Below are 19,109 nucleotides of genomic sequence, written 5' to 3' on the forward strand. Positions count from 1 at the left end.
GGCGCCTGGGGCCGCCCGAGAGGGCGGCTGTGCCAGGGGCGGGGACGTGGCCCGGGGCAGGCGCTGGGGAGCCGGGGGCCCGCTGGGCACACTCGGGGGGCAGGAGTGGGGACACCGGGGGGGGGGGACAGACGAGGCTCAGGGTGAGTCAGGATAGTTTGCCCCACCGCACAGCGAGGGAGCGTCTCTGGAAAGTTTCCTTAGTCACTTATCCCGCCCCAGTCCCCGCCCCCTTCCGCCCGCCATTCGAGCCTAAACATGACGCGAGGTGGCCTTGGCCACCACCCGCCCAGGACGAGGCTCCGAGTCCTTCCCCCGTCCTGTTCCGCTCCGGCCGCTCAGCCCCCGCCCCCCCGCAAGTCAACCGCGCGGGCCGCGCCCCTCCGCTCTCCGCGGGGCCCCCCCACCCCCCGCTTCCCTCCCGACCCTGGACTCTGTCCGCAGCTCAGGACAGCGCCGGTCGCTGGAGCTGAGTCCGCGGCCTCTTCGTGCTTCCACCCCACGGGGCTGACTGGAATCGGGGCGACTCACCAGACTCGGCGTCAGCCCGGGGCGCTCGGCTCCAGGGGTGCAGCCCCCCGCCTGGCAGACGCTCCAAGTTCCTCCTCAGGACCCCTCAATTCCCTGACTGCTTTCCCCGCACCCCTGCCAGCGGCTTCCGTCCTCGGACCCATGGCAGCAGGTCAGAGACGCTCTACTTTAATGCGGCTCCACTTTCTGTTTCGGAGACAAATGCACACTGCACAAGAAACAACGGCACAAAAGGCGGGGCCCGGACGGGGAGGCGGGGCCTCGGCCTCTCTCTTCCTCACAGGTCCTGGGCCCCAGTGGCAGCCAGATCTGCTGAGAGTTCTCCCGGCTCCCTGCCGTCCGTCACCAGCGCCCCTTCAGTCTCCAGGAGGAGTGGGCACCCCCAAGTCGCATCTGCACTTCTGCTGCTCTGCATCCCGGACCCCAGAGAGCCGACCTGCTGCTCCCCTACAGCGCCGAGCCCCCTGGGCTGTTGTGACAGACGCCTGCAGTCCGGCAGGATGCCTGGTGCTCAGAGCAACAAGGCCATCAGAAGCCGGTGTGGACTTGCACACAGGGACACATTGCAGGGGGGGCGCACACGCCTGACCCATTCTGGGACTTCTTACTCTAGGGACGAGGATGGGAAAAAGATACTTGAGAAGAAATAGCTGAAAACGCGGTCGTGGCCTTGAGGCTAGTCTGGGAATTGGCTGTAGTTTGTAATTACTAACCTGATAGTAACTAATAATAAATTACAAGGCCAGCTTTGTGAAAGAGAATAAAAAGCCATGGAAACAGGGGTGGGGGATGCTAGCATTGCCACTCCTGGCCATTCCTCCTCTCCCTTATCCACGTGAGTAAAAGCATTTCCAGACTCCGACTCTTCTTCCTAGTTGTCTCCACAACAGAAGTGACCTCACACATGTTTAAAAATCTTGGATTCATGAGGCCTGACAGCGTCTGCTTTTGCCCTGTGGGAGCACCAACCGAGACTCCATGCAGTGAAGGGCATCTGGAGGGTCAGACAACCCAGGTGATCTGCCAGCTGATCCGCCGGCTGAGTGCATCTCTCTGAAAAATAATATATTGTTATTCTAATCCCCTAAATTTTAGGATTGTGGCAAGAGAGGCGAATGAAAGAGAAATTAATGGAAGCACAAAACAATAGACAGTTTCAACAGAAAGTGCTACTAAAAGTGCAAAGCGAAAGAAAAATGTAACAGAAATTAGCATTGCTGTAACGAAATCCCAAATGCATGGCATTGTCTTCAGGGCCAGGCAGCAGGTGAATGCGGGAAGGGGCAGAGAGCAGACAGCCCAAGCGGGAAGAGGGAGGAGGAAGTTGCTCCCGGAGACTAGAACGGGGTGGACCACGTGACTTCTGCCTGCGGTAACCTGGAAGGTAGAAAGGGCACCTAATGAACTTGCTGACCTCACTAAACTGATTCCCATGTAGAACTGGAAAGTAACAATTACCTTCTTCCAACTGCTTGGTAAGGCGCCACAGGAGAGAGAGAAAAAATGGTCACAAACCCTAGCAGCTTAAACAACACAAAGTTATTATTTTTATGTTTCTGCCAAAAATCCAGAGACAGTAAAAATTGAAACCAAAGGGTCAACTGAGCACAGAGGAAGAGCTCACAGCCTGAGAGGATTCAGACTCAGCATCCGCCCAGAGAGCTTGATGCCAGGGTTCAGCTAACGGGGCTGCTGTGTGGCCATCACAGTGACTAGTTATTGGAATGGGGATCAGTTAAAGATGATTACCTTACACCATTGAGGAAGATGACTGAAATATCCTTTACGATTTTCAGGAGCATTCACAAGAAATAACTAAGCTTTGCTTATGTTCATGAAATAAGCTGGATTTATTTTGCTTTATGCGGCTTGTGGCTTTGTCTGCTTGGGGGATTGTCAGGCCCATCTCCATTTCGTTTTATTCCAGCCTTTCTGTAGGTCCGAGGTCTCACACAGCTCGCGGCCCAGAGCCAGGGCGCCCGCGGGGCCGGTCCCCACCCAGCAGCCCCAGGGGCAGCACTATCCCCGCCCCCCCCCATTCCGGGTGTTTGTGAAATCAAGCTCTTTGCGGCCCTAGGACTGACCCCCACTTCCTCGATGCTGTGAGCTGAGAGGTGTCCCCCGCTCCGGAAGCCACCCTCACCCCTTGCTTCCCGCCCTCAGTCTTCAAAGACGGCAGGGGTCACGCGAGTCCTTCTTGCATTTTGACTGTCTCTAGCCACAGCCAGGGAGGTTCTCAGCTTCGGAGGACCCGCGTGGGCGGGTCTGGCCCACCTGGAGAAACCGCGCCCTCATCACACTGGTGAGTCCCTTCCCCGATGCAGGGTGGAATGCTCACTGGTGTCCAGGGTGATCACGTGGACATCTTCGTGCAGCGTTACTTCGGCCCCTGCAGAAATGAATTAAAGAAGGAAGTTACAGTTTACAACAGAATTTCGAGGAAATGTAGAGGACTCGGGACAGTGTTTAATGTAAGAAATAGTCTCGGGATACAATGTGAATCAAGGGGACACTGTAAAACCCCTGGTTAAGTTGCCTGAAGGATTCCAGGCAGTGACTTGGAGACTCCCCCTGACAGATAAAGTGCAAGGGGCTTGCTTCTAAGGGACTGAAGGGCCTCAAATGCAGTGTCAACTTGGATTAAAAGGAATAGAGACAGTTCAAAAAAAAAACAAAAAACAAAAAACGCCTCTGGGCCTTCAGCCTTCTGCGGGCTGGGAACGCTCCTTAGCTGCAGACAGGAGCCACGTCTTCTGGAAGAGGAAGGACTCGGTGGCAGGGCCAGGAGCCAAGGAGAGCAATAGAAACACCGGGGGCCGAGCTGAGCCGGAACCAAGGAGTGCTGCCTGGCCCTGGGGTCAAGGGAGCCGCTGACCGCCCAGGTGCATTTCAGGCCCCTGTGGTCCCGTAAACCGTCCCTTCTGAAAGCAGCACCTCCCTCCCCTCGCCTCATGAAGTGGGAGTGTTTGTCGCTGTCTCACGGGCTGGGCGGCTGAGAATGAGGAGGGCGCACTGTTTGTCTTCCTGGATCCCGGCTCTCCGAATCCGCAGTGCGGTGCCCAAGGAGCTGCACCTGTGGAATCGCCCGAGGAGTTTGCCTGTTGTTGTCGTTTATACTCTTTTACATGGGAAAGATCTCAAGAAAACAGTTTCTAATTGTCTTATGCCATTTATAAAATTCATTATTGTTTGTGTGTCAGGGACAGTACAATCCAAAAACAAAACTAAAAACTAAAGCTGTTTTGTGAAATGACAGGTAAACCAGAACGCATCGTTTCAGTAGGACGCGGTCACTACAGTGCCAAACGGGCATTTAAAAAATTACAGAAACTTAACTGAAATTTACTTCCTCTGACAACAGATGTTGGAAAATTTCCTAATTAAGAGGCAGCCTTCAAGAAAGGACGCGGGCCCCGGAAGAGCGCCGTCTGGCACTCGTCGCGGGGTCGCCGAGTCCGGGCCGCGCAGGACCCTCCCCGGACGCCGGGCGGCTCGGGACGTTTTCCTGCGATGCTTCCAGGAAACGCGGCGAGAAGGGTGACGCCCCGCGTCCTGCGGATGCCCCCGCGGTCACAGCGCCCCTCGCTCCACCCCCTTGTCCCCTCCCCGTGGCCCCTCCCCTGGCCTCCCCCTGTGCCCGCCCCGCTGCCGGCCACGCCCCCGGCCCCTCCCCCGTCCCTCCCGCCTCGGCCGTGTCCCCCTACTGGCCCCTCCCCCTGGCTCCTCCCCTGGCCCCTTCCCCGTCCCTCCCGCCTCGGCCGCGTCCCCTCCCCCTGTCCCCTCCCCTGGCCCCTCCCTGTGCCCGCCCCGCCTCGACTGGCAGGCGGCCTCCGCGACACCGGCCAGGGCCGCAGCGAGGGCCGGAGCGGCAGCCAGGGCCGCGGGCGGCGTGGACCGGCGCTCGCATCGGCCGCCCGCGCCCCGCTCCGGCGGCGTCACCCCCACCGCGCCGCCGCGCGGGCCGGAGAGCGGCGCCGGCCGGGAGGCCGCGCAGAGCCAGCGCCGGGCAGCGGCTCCCCGCGCCCTGAGCCCTCGAGCGCTGCGCGCAGGGCTTCGGGGGGCCGGGAGAGCGCGCGCCCGCCTCGCCCCTTCGCCCCGGCCGTGCCGTAGGGGCGGGTGGGCGCTCTCGCATCCTGAGACTGGACAAGTCTCGGGCCGCCCGTTTCCCTCTTGACCGCTCGGCAGGACCCCGGCCCGTGCGCGGCCAGCCATCTTCTCGGCCACCTGGGCACCTAGGCAGGTGCGGCCCTGCCACGTCCCGGCCCGGCCCTGACCCCGACTCACCCTCTCCTGCGCTCCGCGCCGTGGCCGCGACCGACCTGCCCAAAACCACGCGGAGACACCGGCGACTCCACCAGGCAACGCTTCGGCGGGACACCGAGCATCCGCCCTCGGGGCTCCGCCCGGCAGAGCCCAGGAAAGGAAGGGCCCGGAGCGGAGAGAGAAAACGGCCCAGGGCCGGCTGCAGGGGAGCAGGGGAGGGCGGGCGATGGAGCGGGGCGCCCGCCTTTTGTGCACACCCTGGGCTCCGGCGGGTGCCCAGGATCCCCGAAACAGCAAGAGAGCAGGGCCCGGGGCGTCTGGGGGCACCCTGGCTGGAGGGCAGCAAAAGGAGGGGGCGGCAAAAGCCTACAGCACCCGGTATTCCCAGGCGGTCTCCCATCCAAGTACTGACCAGGCCCGACCCTGCTTAGCTTCCGAGATCAGACGAGATCGGGCGCGTTCAGGGTGGTATGGCCATAGACGTGCAAAACCTCTCGCCTGCCGCCCCAAGAGCTTGAGCCTGACCTCCCGGACGCCGGAGACGCCCGGGCCTGTAGCGCACTTCCAGTGGGGTTACGGGGGTTCCACCCGGTCAGAGGCGAATGAGCCCCAGCCGCGCTAAGGCACCGCGGACCTTGCCCCGTTCCTGGCAGTGCAGATGTCTGGCTGGGCGCTCCTGCATCCCCCGACTGCCCAGGTCCCGGGCCGTCCGCCTCCCCAGTCTTGGCTGCTCAACAGGACCCTGGCCTGGGCTTGGCCCGCCATCCTCTCGGCCACCTGGCATCTAGGCACCTGCGGCCCGGCCAAGTGCGGTCTCAGGCCCTGACCAGGCGCTCTCCTCCCCTGCCCTCCCCGCCCAGCCGTGCCCGACCTGCCCAAACACACACGGAGCCCCCGGCCACACCCCGAGGCATCGCTTCGGACGGTCGCAGCCCTCGCCTTCCGCTGGGACCAGGGACCCGCCCGGTCCGCTGCCCCTTGCCTTCACATCGACTCTCTGCATCGAGAGACAGACAGAGAGAGGCAGAGAGCTGACAGACAGAGGGACAGAGAAACCCAGAGACAGAGCGAGTGACCGGGAGGGAAGGAGGAAGGAGGACACAGGTCGCCAGGGCGCGAGGCCCAGAGAGAGCCACGAAGGAGGGGACGCGGACGGGGTCGCCGGGAAGGGGACGGCCGCGGGAGCTGGCTGCGGTCAGACACAGAGAGACGGTGAGGAGGAAGGGGACAGGGACGGAGAGAGAGACGAGAGAGGAGACCCCGCGGGCGAGGGAGCGCGAGCCCGCGCCTGCCCGCGCAGAGAGCGGGACGGCACACGCAGGGGAGCGCCGCGACGCCCGGAGCCGGACCCCGACCGTGACCCCGAGAGGAACCTCTGGCGCCCGGGAGGCCAAGCTCGAGCTCTTGGGGCGGCAGACGACACGTTCCCCTGTGTACGGCCATACCACCCTGAACGCGCCCGATCTCGTCTGATCTCAGAAGCTAAGCAGGGTCAGGCCTGTTCAGTACTTGGATGGGAGACCGCCTGGGAATACCGGGTGCTGTAGGCTTTTGCCGCCCCCTCCTGCGGCCGCCCTGAAGAGGCCGCTTCCACAGCAGAGGGGGGTCGTGCCGGCGCTGGGCTCCGACGAGGAGGCGGTTCGTGCCCGGTGCCCCGTACCCCGGGACAGGCCGGGGGCCCAGGGAGTCTTTTTGTGCTCAGAGCCCTGCCGCGGATCCCGCCGCAGAAGGAAAGACGCACGGGGCTCCCTGGAGTGTGCTCCCGGGGGCGGGGTGGGGGCACTAGAAGAGGCCTGTCGCCCGTGCGCCCACGTCCTCGTGTGTCTCAGGCTCTCTGACGCGGCTGGTGGGTCCCGCTTCCAGTCCCTGCTGTGCGGGGCGGCCTCGCCCCTCTCCCAGCGCACCTGGCTGTCCGGGGAGAAGGGCGGGGAGAAGCGCGCTGGCCGAGACTTGAGGCCTCAGGCGCGGCGGGGCGGGTGCTTGTGGCCGGTCCTGCGTCCCGGGGATGCGAGTGCACTCCCAGCGTGTGTCAGAGACCGCGGTCCTAGGGGCTCGGCCCCGCCGCGCCCGGAGCGGAGAGAGAGAACAGCCCAGGGCCGGCTGCAGGAGAGCAGGTGAGAGGGCAGGCGAGGAGGGTGCGGGGCACGCGGCCGTGCTGGTAGCCCTTGGGGTCAGGCGGCTGCCCGGGACCCCCAAAACAGCGAGCGAGCAGGGCCCGGGGGCGTCTGGGGGCACCCTGGCTGGAGGGCGGCAAAAAGAACGGGTGGCAAAATGCCTACAGCACCCGGTATTCCCAGGCGGTCTCCTATCCAAGTACTGACCAGGCCCGACCCTGCTTAGCTTCCGAGATCAGACGAGATCGGGCGCGTTCAGGGTGGTATGGCCGTAGACGTGAAGAACTTCTCGCCTGCTGCCCTAAGAGCTCGAGCCTGGCCTCCCGGGCAACAGAGAAGCCCGTGTTTGCAGTGCAGACACTAGGGAGGGTGCGGGGAGGGCGGGAGCAGGGAGATGGCGCGCGGAGTGCGGGGGTTCCTCCAACAAGGCGGAGGCCGGCAGGTGCCAACGGCACTAAGGCCCCGGGGACCTTGGCCGGTTTCTGGCAGTGCGGGAGGTCTGGGCGGGCGCTCTCGCATCCCACGACTGCTCAAGCCCGGGGCTGTCCCCGTCCCCAGTCTTGACCGCTTGACAGGACCCCGGCCCGGGCGTGGCCCTCCATTCTCTCGGCCATCTGGGCACCTAGGCAGGTGCGGCCTTGCCACGTCCCCGCCCTGCCCAGACCCAGACCCACCCCTCTCCTGCGCTCCCTGCCGTGGCCGAGCTCGACATGCCCAAAACCACACGGAGCCACTGGCGACACCACCAGACAATGCTTCAGCCGGAAACCTCGACCTGCGCCCTCCGCCCCGCAGAGGCCAGGAAGGGAAGCATGGGGGCATTCAGAGGAAACAGCCCACGGCTGGCTGGAAGAGGGCAGGTGGAGGTGGGCTGTGGCGAGGGGCACATGGACTTTCGTGCAGCCCTTGAGCTCCGGCGCCTGCCCGGGTTCCCCAAGACAGCAAGAGAGCAGGGACCAGGAGGCGTCCAGGGGCCCCCTGGCAGGAGGGAATCAAAGGGAGAGGGTGGCAAAAGCCTACAGCACCCGGTATTCCCAGGCGGTCTCCCATCCAAGTTCTAACCAGGCCCGACCCTGCTTAGCTTCCGAGATCAAACGAGTTCGGGCGCGTTCAGGGTGGTGTGGGCGTAGGCGTAAGAACCCGTCGTCTGCCGCCCTAAGAGCCCGAGCCTGGGCTCCCGGCGCGGGAGTCGCCTGAGCCTGTAGGGCATCTCCTGCAGGGTATGCGGGATTGGGTCCGCGAAGCGGCGGCCAGCCGTACTAAGGCGCCGGGGCTTTGGCCGGTGCCTGGCAGCGCGGAGGTCTGGGTGGGCGCTCTCCCATCCCGCGACTGCCCAAGCCCCGGGCTGTCCTCCTCCCCAGTCTTGGCCGCTCGGCAGGACCCCGGCCCGAGTGCGGCCCGCCATGCTCTCGGCCACCTGCGCATCTAGGCACCTGCGCATCTAGGCACCTTTGGCCCAGCTAAGTCCGGGCTCTGGCCCTGACCCAGGCGCACTCCTCTCCTGCCCTCCCCGCCGAGCTGTGAGCGACCTGTCCCAAACCGCGCAGCGACAGGGGCCACATCACCAGGCAACGCTTTGGCCCGCGACCCCGCCCTCCGCCCTCGGGGGTCGGACCCGCGGGCCCCAGGAAGGGAAAGGCCCAGAGCGGAGAGAGAAAACAGCCCAGGGCTGGCTGCAGGAGAGCAGGTGGAGGCGGGCAGTGGCGCGGGGCGCAAGGACGACCGTGCAGCCCTCCAGCTCGGGCACTTGCGCGAGACCCCCGAGACAGCGACCGGGCAGGGTCCAGGGGAGTGCCGGAGGGCGGCAAAAGAAGGGGGTGGCAAAAGCCTACAGCACCCGGTATTCCCAGGCGGTCTCCCATCCAAGTACTGACCAGGCCCGACCCTGCTTAGCTTCCGAGATCAGACGAGATCGGGCGCGTTCAGGGTGGTATGGCCGTAGACGTGAAAACCTCTCGCCTGCTGCCCTAAGAGCTCGAGCCTGGCCTCCCGGGCAACAGAGAAGCCCGTGTTTGCAGTGCAGACACTAGGGAGGGTGCGGGGAGGGCGGGAGGGGGGAGATGGCGCGCGGAGTGCCGGGGTTCCTCCAACAAGGCGGAGGCCAGCAGGCGCCAACGGCACTAAGGCCCCGGGGACCTTGGCCGGTTTCTGGCAGTGCGGGAGGTCTGGGCGGGCGCTCTCACATCCCACGACTGCCCAAGCCCGGGGCTGTCCCCGTCCCCAGTCTTGACCGCTTGACAGGACCCCGGCCCGGGCGTGGCCCTCCATTCTCTCGGCCATCTGGGCACCTAGGCAGGTGCGGCCTTGCCACGTCCCCGCCCTGCCCAGACCCAGACCCACCCCTCTCCTGCGCTCCCTGCCGTGGCCGAGCTCGACATGCCCAAAACCACACGGAGCCACTGGCGACACCACCAGACAATGCTTCAGCCGGAAACCTCGACCTGCGCCCTCCGCCCCGCAGAGGCCAGGAAGGGAAGCATGGGGGCATTCAGAGGAAACAGCCCACGGCTGGCTGGAAGAGGGCAGGTGGAGGTGGGCTGTGGCGAGGGGCACATGGACTTTCGTGCAGCCCTTGAGCTCCGGCGCCTGCCCAGGTTCCCCAAGACAGCAAGAGAGCAGGGGACCAGGAGGCGTCCAGGGGCCCCCTGGCAGGAGGGAATCAAAGGGAGAGGGTGGCAAAAGCCTACAGCACCCGGTATTCCCAGGCGGTCTCCCATCCAAGTTCTAACCAGGCCCGACCCTGCTTAGCTTCCGAGATCAAACGAGTTCGGGCGCGTTCAGGGTGGTGTGGGCGTAGGCGTAAGAACCCGTCGTCTGCCGCCCTAAGAGCCCGAGCCTGGGCTCCCGGCGCGGGAGTCGCCTGAGCCTGTAGGGCATCTCCTGCAGGGTATGCGGGATTGGGTCCGCGAAGCGGCGGCCAGCCGTACTAAGGCGCCGGGGCTTTGGCCGGTGCCTGGCAGCGCGGAGGTCTGGGTGGGCGCTCTCCCATCCCGCGACTGCCCAAGCCCCGGGCTGTCCTCCTCCCCAGTCTTGGCCGCTCGGCAGGACCCCGGCCCGAGTGCGGCCCGCCATGCTCTCGGCCACCTGCGCATCTAGGGCACCTGCGCATCTAGGCACCTTTGGCCCAGCTAAGTCCGGGCTCTGGCCCTGACCCAGGCGCACTCCTCTCCTGCCCTCCCCGCCGAGCTGTGAGCGACCTGTCCCAAACCGCGCAGCGACAGGGGCCACATCACCAGGCAACGCTTTGGCCCGCGACCCCGCCCTCCGCCCTCGGGGGTCGGACCCGCGGGCCCCAGGAAGGGAAAGGCCCAGAGCGGAGAGAGAAAACAGCCCAGGGCTGGCTGCAGGAGAGCAGGTGGAGGCGGGGCAGTGGCGCGGGGCGCAAGGACGACCGTGCAGCCCTCCAGCTCGGGCACTTGCGCGAGACCCCCGAGACAGCGACCGGGCAGGGTCCAGGGGAGTGCCGGAGGGCGGCAAAAGAAGGGGGTGGCAAAAGCCTACAGCACCCGGTATTCCCAGGCGGTCTCCCATCCAAGTACTGACCAGGCCCGACCCTGCTTAGCTTCCGAGATCAGACGAGTTCGGGCGCGTTCAGGGTGGTGTGGCCGTAGACGGGAGGGAATGTCGCCTGACACCCTAAGAGCCCGAGCCTGGCCTCCTGTGCGCTGGAGACCCCCGCGTTCGCACCACACCTCCGGGTGGGGGGAGTGCTCGTCGGCCAAGGTTTAGCTTGTTTAAACTTCATGCAAACACTGCAAGATAAGTGCTATTGCAATCCTTATTCTACAAACAAGAAAGCTGAAGGCATAAAAGTTTGTGACATTTCTAAGGTCACATAGCTGTTAAGTGTAAGCATTTGTCTCACTCCGGGACCCGTATTTTATTTGCGTTAATGATTATAATGTGCTTTCCATGTGCCAGGCACGGTCTGAGCACCGTGCACGTTCCTTTGATCTTACAGCAGTCCCAGGATTTGGGTGCCATTATCGTCACCCCGGTCTCACGCGCGAGGACACTAAGGAACAGGCCGGCTAACAACGTCCCGAGACGCCTCCGGCGCTCGGCGGCGGAACCGGGGAGGCCGGGGCCCTCCGCCCTTGCTGGGAGGGCGCACGCGACGGGCCAAGTGTCACCTGGGAACTTTCCGGAATCGTATTTAAGGGCCCCCGAATCGGCCTGGGCGCGGCTGGGTCCCGCTGCAGGTAGGAACCGGGGTCACCGCGGCGCGGGCAGTGGGGACGCGACTCGCGGCCCGCGGCGGCAGGAGGGAGCGCAGCTCGCGCGCCGCTTTCCGTGTCCCCTGGCGCCTCCTTGTGTTTCCTTCCTGCTGCCACGCGGTCCCCGCTTTGTTTGTTCCCTGCCGTTTCCCCCTCTCCCTCCCTCCCCGCACCGTTCCCCAATCTTGCCTCAGTGGCCTCCACAGAGCCGGGGCGTCCCCCGGAGCGACGCCCCTCGGCAGCGCGCGGTCGCCGCGGAGGCTCCAGGGGCCGCGGACGCCGGCGCCGGCCGCGCGGGGCGGGGGTGCGGGGCGGGGCGGGGCGGGGGTCGGGGGGTCGGGGGTAGGGGTGGGGCGGGGCGGCGGGGCGGGGAGGGGGCGGGGCGGGGGACGCGGGGCGGGGAGCGGGGGGCGGGGACCCGCGTCCGTCACAGCGCCCTCTGCTGACAGCGCCAGTCGCGCCCGCCGACAAAGCCACCACCAGGGACCCGCGTCCATTTCGCAGCGACGAAAACGCGCGCGGGCATCTGGGACGCTGCGGTCCGTGAAACGTCATGCGTTTGCCTCGGCCAGGGCCGGGCGTGTCCGTCAAGCGTCACCATTTCCTCCCCACTCACCCGAGCATTTTAAATTCTCCTTTCAGCGGTGCCTGTTTCCTAGCGTGTATTATACATGTCGCTTCATCTTAGGAACCTCATCTACAATCCATTCTTTTCTGGAGGATGCAGAATCCATTTTTGTAAATATTCCGACCTTTTCACCCCAGACGCTCAGCTCCTGGGGACCCAGGCGCACGACCCCAGAAGGCTGTGCGGTTCTTGCTTGTTTTCTGGAAATCGTGGGGGTCCTGCACCCCTCTCCCCGCGACTTGCCATCCTTCTATCAATCTCTTAGCTACCGTTCGTTGCTATTTTGGCCTAGGAAATCAATAATAGTAAATTGGCTCTGGGTGAATAAAGTTCCGAGTGGGTTTCTCAACGGGTCAGTATTTAACTGCACTGAGGCATCCCAGTGCACGTGTTTTAAAACTTAGGTTTCATTACTATGCAGTGCAGCGAGGCCAACAGATCCGGCCACGACAGGCTGAAAATCGAGTTTGCTACTCACAGGTCGGGAGAGGCGGGGACAGGCCAGGCCATTGGCAGGGCGCACGCGGGAGCGCAGGGGTCGGGGGCGGGGCAGAGGGAAAGCGGGATGACGTGGACGCGAGCCTTCCTTGTTTCTGGAAGGCACGGATGAGGCAGGGTCGGCAGGCTGAGCATGTTGAATTTTATAAAAGTTTTGCAGCATCCAAGAAGGCAATCATATAACTTTTCTTTTTAGATCTATTAATAGAGTTTATTACATTAATGAATTTCTTAATATTGACCCAGTCTTGACTTACTGGAATAATTTCTACCTGGTTGTAGAATATTATTTTTCTAACGTGGGGCTGAATTCTATTCACCAATATTTAATTTTTAACTTGCCTCAGTTGTTACATATGCTATTGGTTTGTAATTTTATTTTTTCTGCACCAGTTTTAACAAGTTCTGGTGTCAATGTTACATTTACTTCAGAAAAAGAATTTGGAAACTGTCCTTTTTCAGTGCTCTGAAACAATTTAGAGAGTACCTTATTTTTGAAGATTTGATGGAATTTCCCTCTGACACCGCCTAGGCCTGGTGTAGTTTGGGAATACAGCTCCATGATAACTTTCTCCATATATTCTGTAGGTATTGCTCTGAGCTTTCTAAATCTGAAGAGGTCAATTTTGGTTAATGGGATTTCTCTAGGAAATTATCCATTTAACCTAATTTTAAAATTAATTTGCATAGAATCTACAAAACAGTTTCTTATGATTTGTTAAATTTCCTGTTTCAATAGTTATTTCCCCCTTGTTATTTCTTATTTGTATGCTTGTGCTTTTCCCTACCTTTTTCTCGATTGAGTTACTAGTGGCTTGTCTATTTTCTTGATCAGTTTTAAAAATCAAGAATTTGATCCACTACTCAAAATCACTGTTTTTCCATCTACCTCGGCAATCTTTGCTTTCCCCTTTAATTTTTCCTTCCTCATGCTCTCCTCTCGCTTGCTCTTTTTGTTCTTTTGCCAGCTTTTTGAGCTGGAATTTAATTCATTTATCTAAAATCTCTTATCTCTGTTGATAAAAGTGTTTAAAACTATGAAATTTCTTATGATCGCTGCTTTAAATATTTCTCAGATATTCTGATACATTGTGTTTTTATTATCATTATGTTTTAGAAATTTCGTAATTTTAGTTTATATTTCTCCTTTCATCCAAGAGTCCCTAATAGAAGCTTATATATGCATTTTCAGGTGGAACAGCCTTTTTTTTGTTTTTGTTTTTAATAATTTCCAGTTTTATTACATTGTGAGCAGAGACTATTGTTTGTAATATCTCTTTTTTTTAGTTCAGTAAGTTAAAAAATTTAAATACAATAACATTTACACTTAAATATGCCATCGATCCTTCTTACACTATTAGAGTTGGTTATGAGAGGCTTGGGCTTCGCTTTGATTTTTTTTAAATGCTCTCTCCAGAGGCCCCGTTCTGTTCTTTTGTTTCACCAAATCGGTCTTGTTCCGAGTGGTGTGTTAAAGTCTCCCATTTTTGGTGTGTGTTTGCCTGTGCCTCGTTGTATCTGGTAATTATTGCTTTATACGTGTAGGAGTTCCGCTGCATTATTTGATGTGCGGATATTCATCATGGGAAAGCTCCTTTGTGATTTGTAGCTTTAGAAGTAGAGATTTTATTTTAAAAGCCCGTTTTACTTTCTTCCTCAAATGCTCTTCCGCACCTCACTCATGGACACTCCTGCTGACCTTTCCCACTGATGTTTGTGCGCCATAACTTCCCCTGACATCCCACAATTAGTCTCTCGATCACGATTTCTCATGATGAATACATAAATCCACAAAATCATTCTATACATCTTAAGTTTCTCCTATGTGCCAGGTATGATTCTAGGTATTTGGGAGCAATTGTGAATAAGAAAGCCTCGGGCAGCTTATGGTCACCATTTATTTTTCTTTCCTCACAATTGTAGTTTAATATTTATTGTCTGAAAGCTTCATGAGGAAAAGACAGTATCTGCTTTGTTTCTTGTTGAAGTCCCCACAATTCAAACACTGCAGAGGTGGCACTCAGCAACCGTGTGCTAAAGAAATCTACAGATATGTCTGGATTTACGTATACGTTTTATGTTCCGGGCTAGTGGAAAGTAGTCACAATAGCACACAGGATTAGCTTTTCCGGTTCCACTGCCCTTTTTCTTCTCGCCCAGCTGCAGTCTGGGGGCTCTGTTGTCCGACACGCCAGCTCCCGTCCTTTGCCCCTGTGAGCACATGAGTTCTCGTCATCTTACCCAGGGGCTGGAAAGCCTGGACCCAGCTGGCACACCTGTGGCGGGCTTCGGTCGGTCCCCAGGGCTGTGCCGAGGCCACTGTATGGGGTGGAGAATGAGCCGCAAAGGACAGGAGTCAAGAGTTGGCCTTTCCACGCCACTGAAACAGAAGCGTCGTCTTTTCCAGGAGGATTTTAGAAGAAAAAATTCAGATCTTTAAAACCACCTAAAAATGTCTTTTCTATCCATCTCCTTTGAAAGGTACCTGGAATGGCTCTGTGTTCCTGCAGTGACACCGTGCGGCCATCAGCGGGGTGCCCAGACGTGCGGAGCACTTCACGGGGACAGAGCCAGCAAGTCTCAGGACATAGACTGTGCGCAGGCAGCCAAGCCCCCAGGACTGGGACGACCGGGCCCTCTCCGCGTCTGGGCCCCACGGCACGTCGGTGCCCCTTCAGTGTAGAGACCCTCCGAGGTCCGCAGAGCCGCGCGGTCGCCCGGGAACCGCGTGCCCCAGCACACCAGTGCCACCGAGGGGTGCATCGGCAGGATGGGAGGAGGGCGTGTCGTCCACATACCGCCTTGCCTGTCACCGTCACCGGGAAGAACCGTCGCCAAGGCGAGGCACTGTCACAGACGTCCCGTCCCCTGGCATCTCGGTGTAGGACAAGTTGAGATCAACTTCAACGAGATGGTCTTATCAGAGACCACACCTGCTTGGTGGCCAGGTATCTTAGTCTTCTCGACACAATCCAGTTTGTGTTCTTGGACCAAACACGGCACCCTCGGATCTAGCCCGACATTTAAAAGCTTATTTGGGACGAGAAGATACAGCAGAAGGATCAGCGCATCCGGCTAACGCGGAGGGCCACGTCCGAACATAACGCAGGCCGTGCCCACGGATCACCTCACCCGGGTGAAAGTTATGTCTGTTCTGGTTCTATACATAGAATATAGACTATCTACTGTAGTGGAGAGAATTCAGTATTAAAAAATAGGATTCTAGGGGGGAGGTAGATGGGGTAAAGGGGGTCAAATACAGGATTTAGGGGGAGGGTGAAGTGGGTAAAGGGGATCAAATATATGGTAGCTGAAGGAAACTGGACTTTGGGTGGTAAACACACAACAGAATATACAGATGTCAAATGATTGATAATGTACACCTGAAAATTATATAATTATATTAACCAATGTTTCCCTCAATAAACTTAATTAAAAAATTTTAAAAGGGTAAAAAAATAAAACAAAAAAATAGGATTCTAGAAGACCACTTCCTGGGGGACACTTCAACTAAAAATCATAATGAGAATCTGGGCAAGTGAGCAGAGGAGATGACTCTGAGTTTCCTCAGCCTCTACAAAAAACACTTACCCATCCATTGGTCGCCAGTGGATGGGCAGAGAGGAAAGCGAGCTTCGAAACAGGAGGGGTCATGAATTTGCTTCTGGACATGAGGGGCAGATGTCAGGGTGATGCGAATAAGTCTCAAGGACAGATGGGGTCCGCCGTCAGGTTCCGGGCAGCCTGGGAGGTACGGTGGTCGCCCACTGGCTGCCCCCGGCAAACTAACCCAGAACACAGTGGCTTAAACCGCATTCACTGTGTCCCAGTTTAGAGGGCAGGACTTAGGGAGCAGCAGAGCAGGTGGTTCTGGCTGAGGAGGCTGCGGTCCGGCTGTCGCCTTGCTGTTCCCGTGACGTGGGACCCGGCTTCGCAAGGAAGAGAGGGCACACGCCACTATCTCTGCAGCATCTTACTGGTGATGTGAATCACCCCGTCCGTGTGGGAGGGGACTACACAGGGTATGAGCTCCAGGAGGCGAGCTCAGTGGGCCAGCCCCCACGAGAGGTGCCAGCCTTAAAGGGGGAAGGAAATGCTGCAGTTCCTCATCAGGTGGATAAAGAAATGGGTAGGGACACGTACAGGCCAACCAGGGGCTCGGGGTCTTAGGGGGACTTCGAGAGGAGGGAGCGGAAGAATATGCACAGGAGCTCCACAGTGGCGTCCGGTGTGGATGTGGAGGGTCGAGACTGCCTTTCTCGTCCAGAAACTGAGAGCATAAGGTGCGAACTGGGAGGGTTAGGGTGGGCACCAAATGAGAAAAACGCCTCTGCCCAGGACAAGCCCCAGGAGGCCACACTGCGGATGACCCTGGCTGCTCGCTCCGGGACTGGTTCTGAGAGACAGCGAGGGTCCCACAGACTTGCTGGCAGTGCCAACCCAAATCGGCTTCGGCTGTGTGGCTGATGGAGCCAAAGGCAGTGTGGCTTCGAAGCAGAAATGTCACCTTTGGTAGCACCTACCCTGAGGGCGGGGGCGAGAGCAGAAGGAGTGAGGTTTGCGCTTGGCTTCACCAGCCAAGACGACATTTGGCTCGAGGGGCGCAAAGGAAACGCCCCCCCACATTCCTGTTTCATGCTGCTCCCCACCCAAGGCTCCTTCCGCCCAAGGTGCGTGTTTCGATTCTCTAGGGAAAAAAACAAAAGTGTCGACTTTTCAATTCATAAAATGACATGTTCTGCAAAGCTCATTGCCACGATATTCTGTCTGCAGGGTGTCACCGCCCTGAGCAAGGACGAGGGAGCTACATCTCGCTGAGGGCGCAGCCAGATCCGGGTCGGCCTGGCTGTTTAGGCCTTTTGAGCGCATCTCCTGAAATGATTTGCCTGAATGTTGCTTAATTCAGTCGCTCTCTCCTGACCCTCATTAGCTGTTGCTTCTTTGGTAAGACTTATTGTTCCTAAGAATACCTGAAATAACCCCAGAGAAAATGACAATATCTCCATAACTTTTTTAAAAAATTACACATAAGTACCCTTTTGTAAACATCATATTGGTCTCCCATTATAATCCTAAGAATTAGATTATGGGCACTTAAGCAAAATTTTTTGAGGTATACACAAATAAACTTTTAAAAATAGACCTTGGATTATTAAATATAATTCTCAGTAGATAATGTTATTATGTATCCATAATACATACTCAACACATACTCTATAAGTAGCATTAACCACATTGTCATGGACTGAACTGTGTCCCCCAAAATTCATGTACTGAACTCCCCTAGGACCTCAGAATGTGACTCTTTAGAAACAGGTGCTTAAGGTGAAGTGAGGTCATTGGGGCGGCCCTGATCCCACGTGACCGGTGTCCTTACGAGAGGGGGCGATTAGGACACAGACGAGCACCGCGTGGGGACACAGGGGGAAGACGGCCGTCTGGAGCCCAGCAGAGGGGCGCGGAAGGAGCCGGCCCTGCCGGCGCCTGGACCTCGGACGTCCAGCCCGCAGAACCGCGGGAGGGGCCATCTCTGCCCGAGCCCCGTGTGCGGCGTTGCGCTGCAGCAGCGCCGCAGGCGCTCACGGTCGGGGGTCCCGGCGGCGTGCCTGTGCAGGTGTGCGGCCCGCGGCCTGCGTGCGGCTCGCCTGCCCCGGGCCGTCGCCCACGCCGCGGCCCAGGGAAACGCTGCGCACCAAGAGCGCTGCCTCTGACGACGTCGCCCTGCACGGCACCTCGTGTCCCCCGAGTCCTCCTCATCTCCTCTGGGTTTGCGGAGCGGGTTCCTGGTGCCTTCCACGTCTTCCGGCCTCCGGCCTCCCACCGGGTCTATGAGAATTTGTCGGGCTTAGTGCTGGCCTGGTAACCAAGGGGACAAGATGGTGTCGCGTTCCGAAGGGGCCAAGTGGCCGAGCGGGCGGCGCGTGCGGCCGGCTCGTCCCTGCTGCTCCCTCCTCCGCTGAGAGCTGGCTTCACCGACCCACCGACCAGGTCTGGCCCATTAAACGTCGGCCCAGGGGTCAGCCCCGGGGCGTGTCCTCGGTCCACGCCTGCTCCCGGGGCCCTGATGCCGGTGGCTCTGCGTCCCGTGCCGACGGCGTCCGTGGCCTGTGGGGACGGCCGCCCGGCTTCCCCGTGGGCGCCTCGCCAGCAGCTCCAGCTCCGTGAGCCTCTGAGCTTCCCCTGGAACCCGCGACTCTCCGGAACGTCCCTTATGTCAGTCAGTGACGATTTTGGCTTGTCAGGTCGTGGTACTTGGGGCTGCGCCGCCCCAAACCCACTCACTCCCAGTCGCGCCGCTGCCAGCCCTGATCAAGGCCCCGCCCTCCCTGGCGGGGACCAGCCGGTCGCCCGCGGCCCCCGCCCCTGACACCCACTTTTCATCCGCAGCCCGAGGACCCTGGGGGCCGGAGGAGGACGCGCTATCACCCAGCTCGCCGGCGACAGCTCCCAGCCTGCCATGGGGTGACACCGGCCCCCCCACCCCGTGCCCCACAAGCTTCTTCTTCATTCTTTCCACAGTCTTGTCTTCCTCCCCTGTGAACTTTTCGCTGCACACGAGGCTCTCGCTGTCTGTCCGACCCGCAGCGCCCTGGCCGGGAACGCTCTGTTCCCAGACACCGTCCCTCCGTCCCTCGCGGGCTCCGCTCAGAGGCACCTGGCGAGGCCGGCGCTGAGCGGAGGTGACAGCACGCCCTGCGTCCCCTGCCCCCGTCCCCCTCTCCGTGCTCGGCACCCCCAAACACGGCGCACGGTCCACGACTTTGCTTGCGCTGTCCCCCGGCCCCCCCCAAGCATCGGCCCCGCGAGTGGGTGCCTGGTCCCTGTCGTGCTCACCGACGTGGGCCCACCGGCTCCCGA

General features: G+C 59.7%; 7 non-coding genes across 7 annotated transcripts; 1 reads left to right on the forward strand and 6 right to left on the reverse strand.

The window, feature by feature from the left end:
• Window positions 1-5,157: 5,157 nt before the first annotated feature.
• On the reverse strand, window positions 5,158-5,276 carry LOC118613514. Its single transcript, XR_004955509.1, has one exon. It is a non-coding gene; the product is annotated as a 5S ribosomal RNA (ribosomal RNA).
• Window positions 5,277-6,225: 949 nt separating this feature from the next.
• Window positions 6,226-6,344, forward strand: LOC118613490. The gene has a single exon (XR_004955499.1). It is a non-coding gene; the product is annotated as a 5S ribosomal RNA (ribosomal RNA).
• Window positions 6,345-7,066: 722 nt separating this feature from the next.
• On the reverse strand, window positions 7,067-7,185 carry LOC118613398. The gene has a single exon (XR_004955483.1). It is a non-coding gene; the product is annotated as a 5S ribosomal RNA (ribosomal RNA).
• A 736-nt stretch (window positions 7,186-7,921) lies between these two features.
• LOC118613487 lies at window positions 7,922-8,040 on the reverse strand. The gene has a single exon (XR_004955496.1). It is a non-coding gene; the product is annotated as a 5S ribosomal RNA (ribosomal RNA).
• Window positions 8,041-8,733: 693 nt separating this feature from the next.
• LOC118613484 lies at window positions 8,734-8,852 on the reverse strand. Its single transcript, XR_004955493.1, has one exon. It is a non-coding gene; the product is annotated as a 5S ribosomal RNA (ribosomal RNA).
• Window positions 8,853-9,588: 736 nt separating this feature from the next.
• Window positions 9,589-9,707, reverse strand: LOC118613488. The gene has a single exon (XR_004955497.1). It is a non-coding gene; the product is annotated as a 5S ribosomal RNA (ribosomal RNA).
• Window positions 9,708-10,402: 695 nt separating this feature from the next.
• On the reverse strand, window positions 10,403-10,521 carry LOC118613444. Its single transcript, XR_004955487.1, has one exon. It is a non-coding gene; the product is annotated as a 5S ribosomal RNA (ribosomal RNA).
• Window positions 10,522-19,109: the final 8,588 nt, after the last annotated feature.

This window comes from Rousettus aegyptiacus, unplaced genomic scaffold (genome assembly GCF_014176215.1).
Source record: "Rousettus aegyptiacus isolate mRouAeg1 unplaced genomic scaffold, mRouAeg1.p scaffold_m13_p_18, whole genome shotgun sequence".
In the NCBI taxonomy this organism is placed as follows: Eukaryota; Metazoa; Chordata; class Mammalia; order Chiroptera; family Pteropodidae; genus Rousettus; species Rousettus aegyptiacus.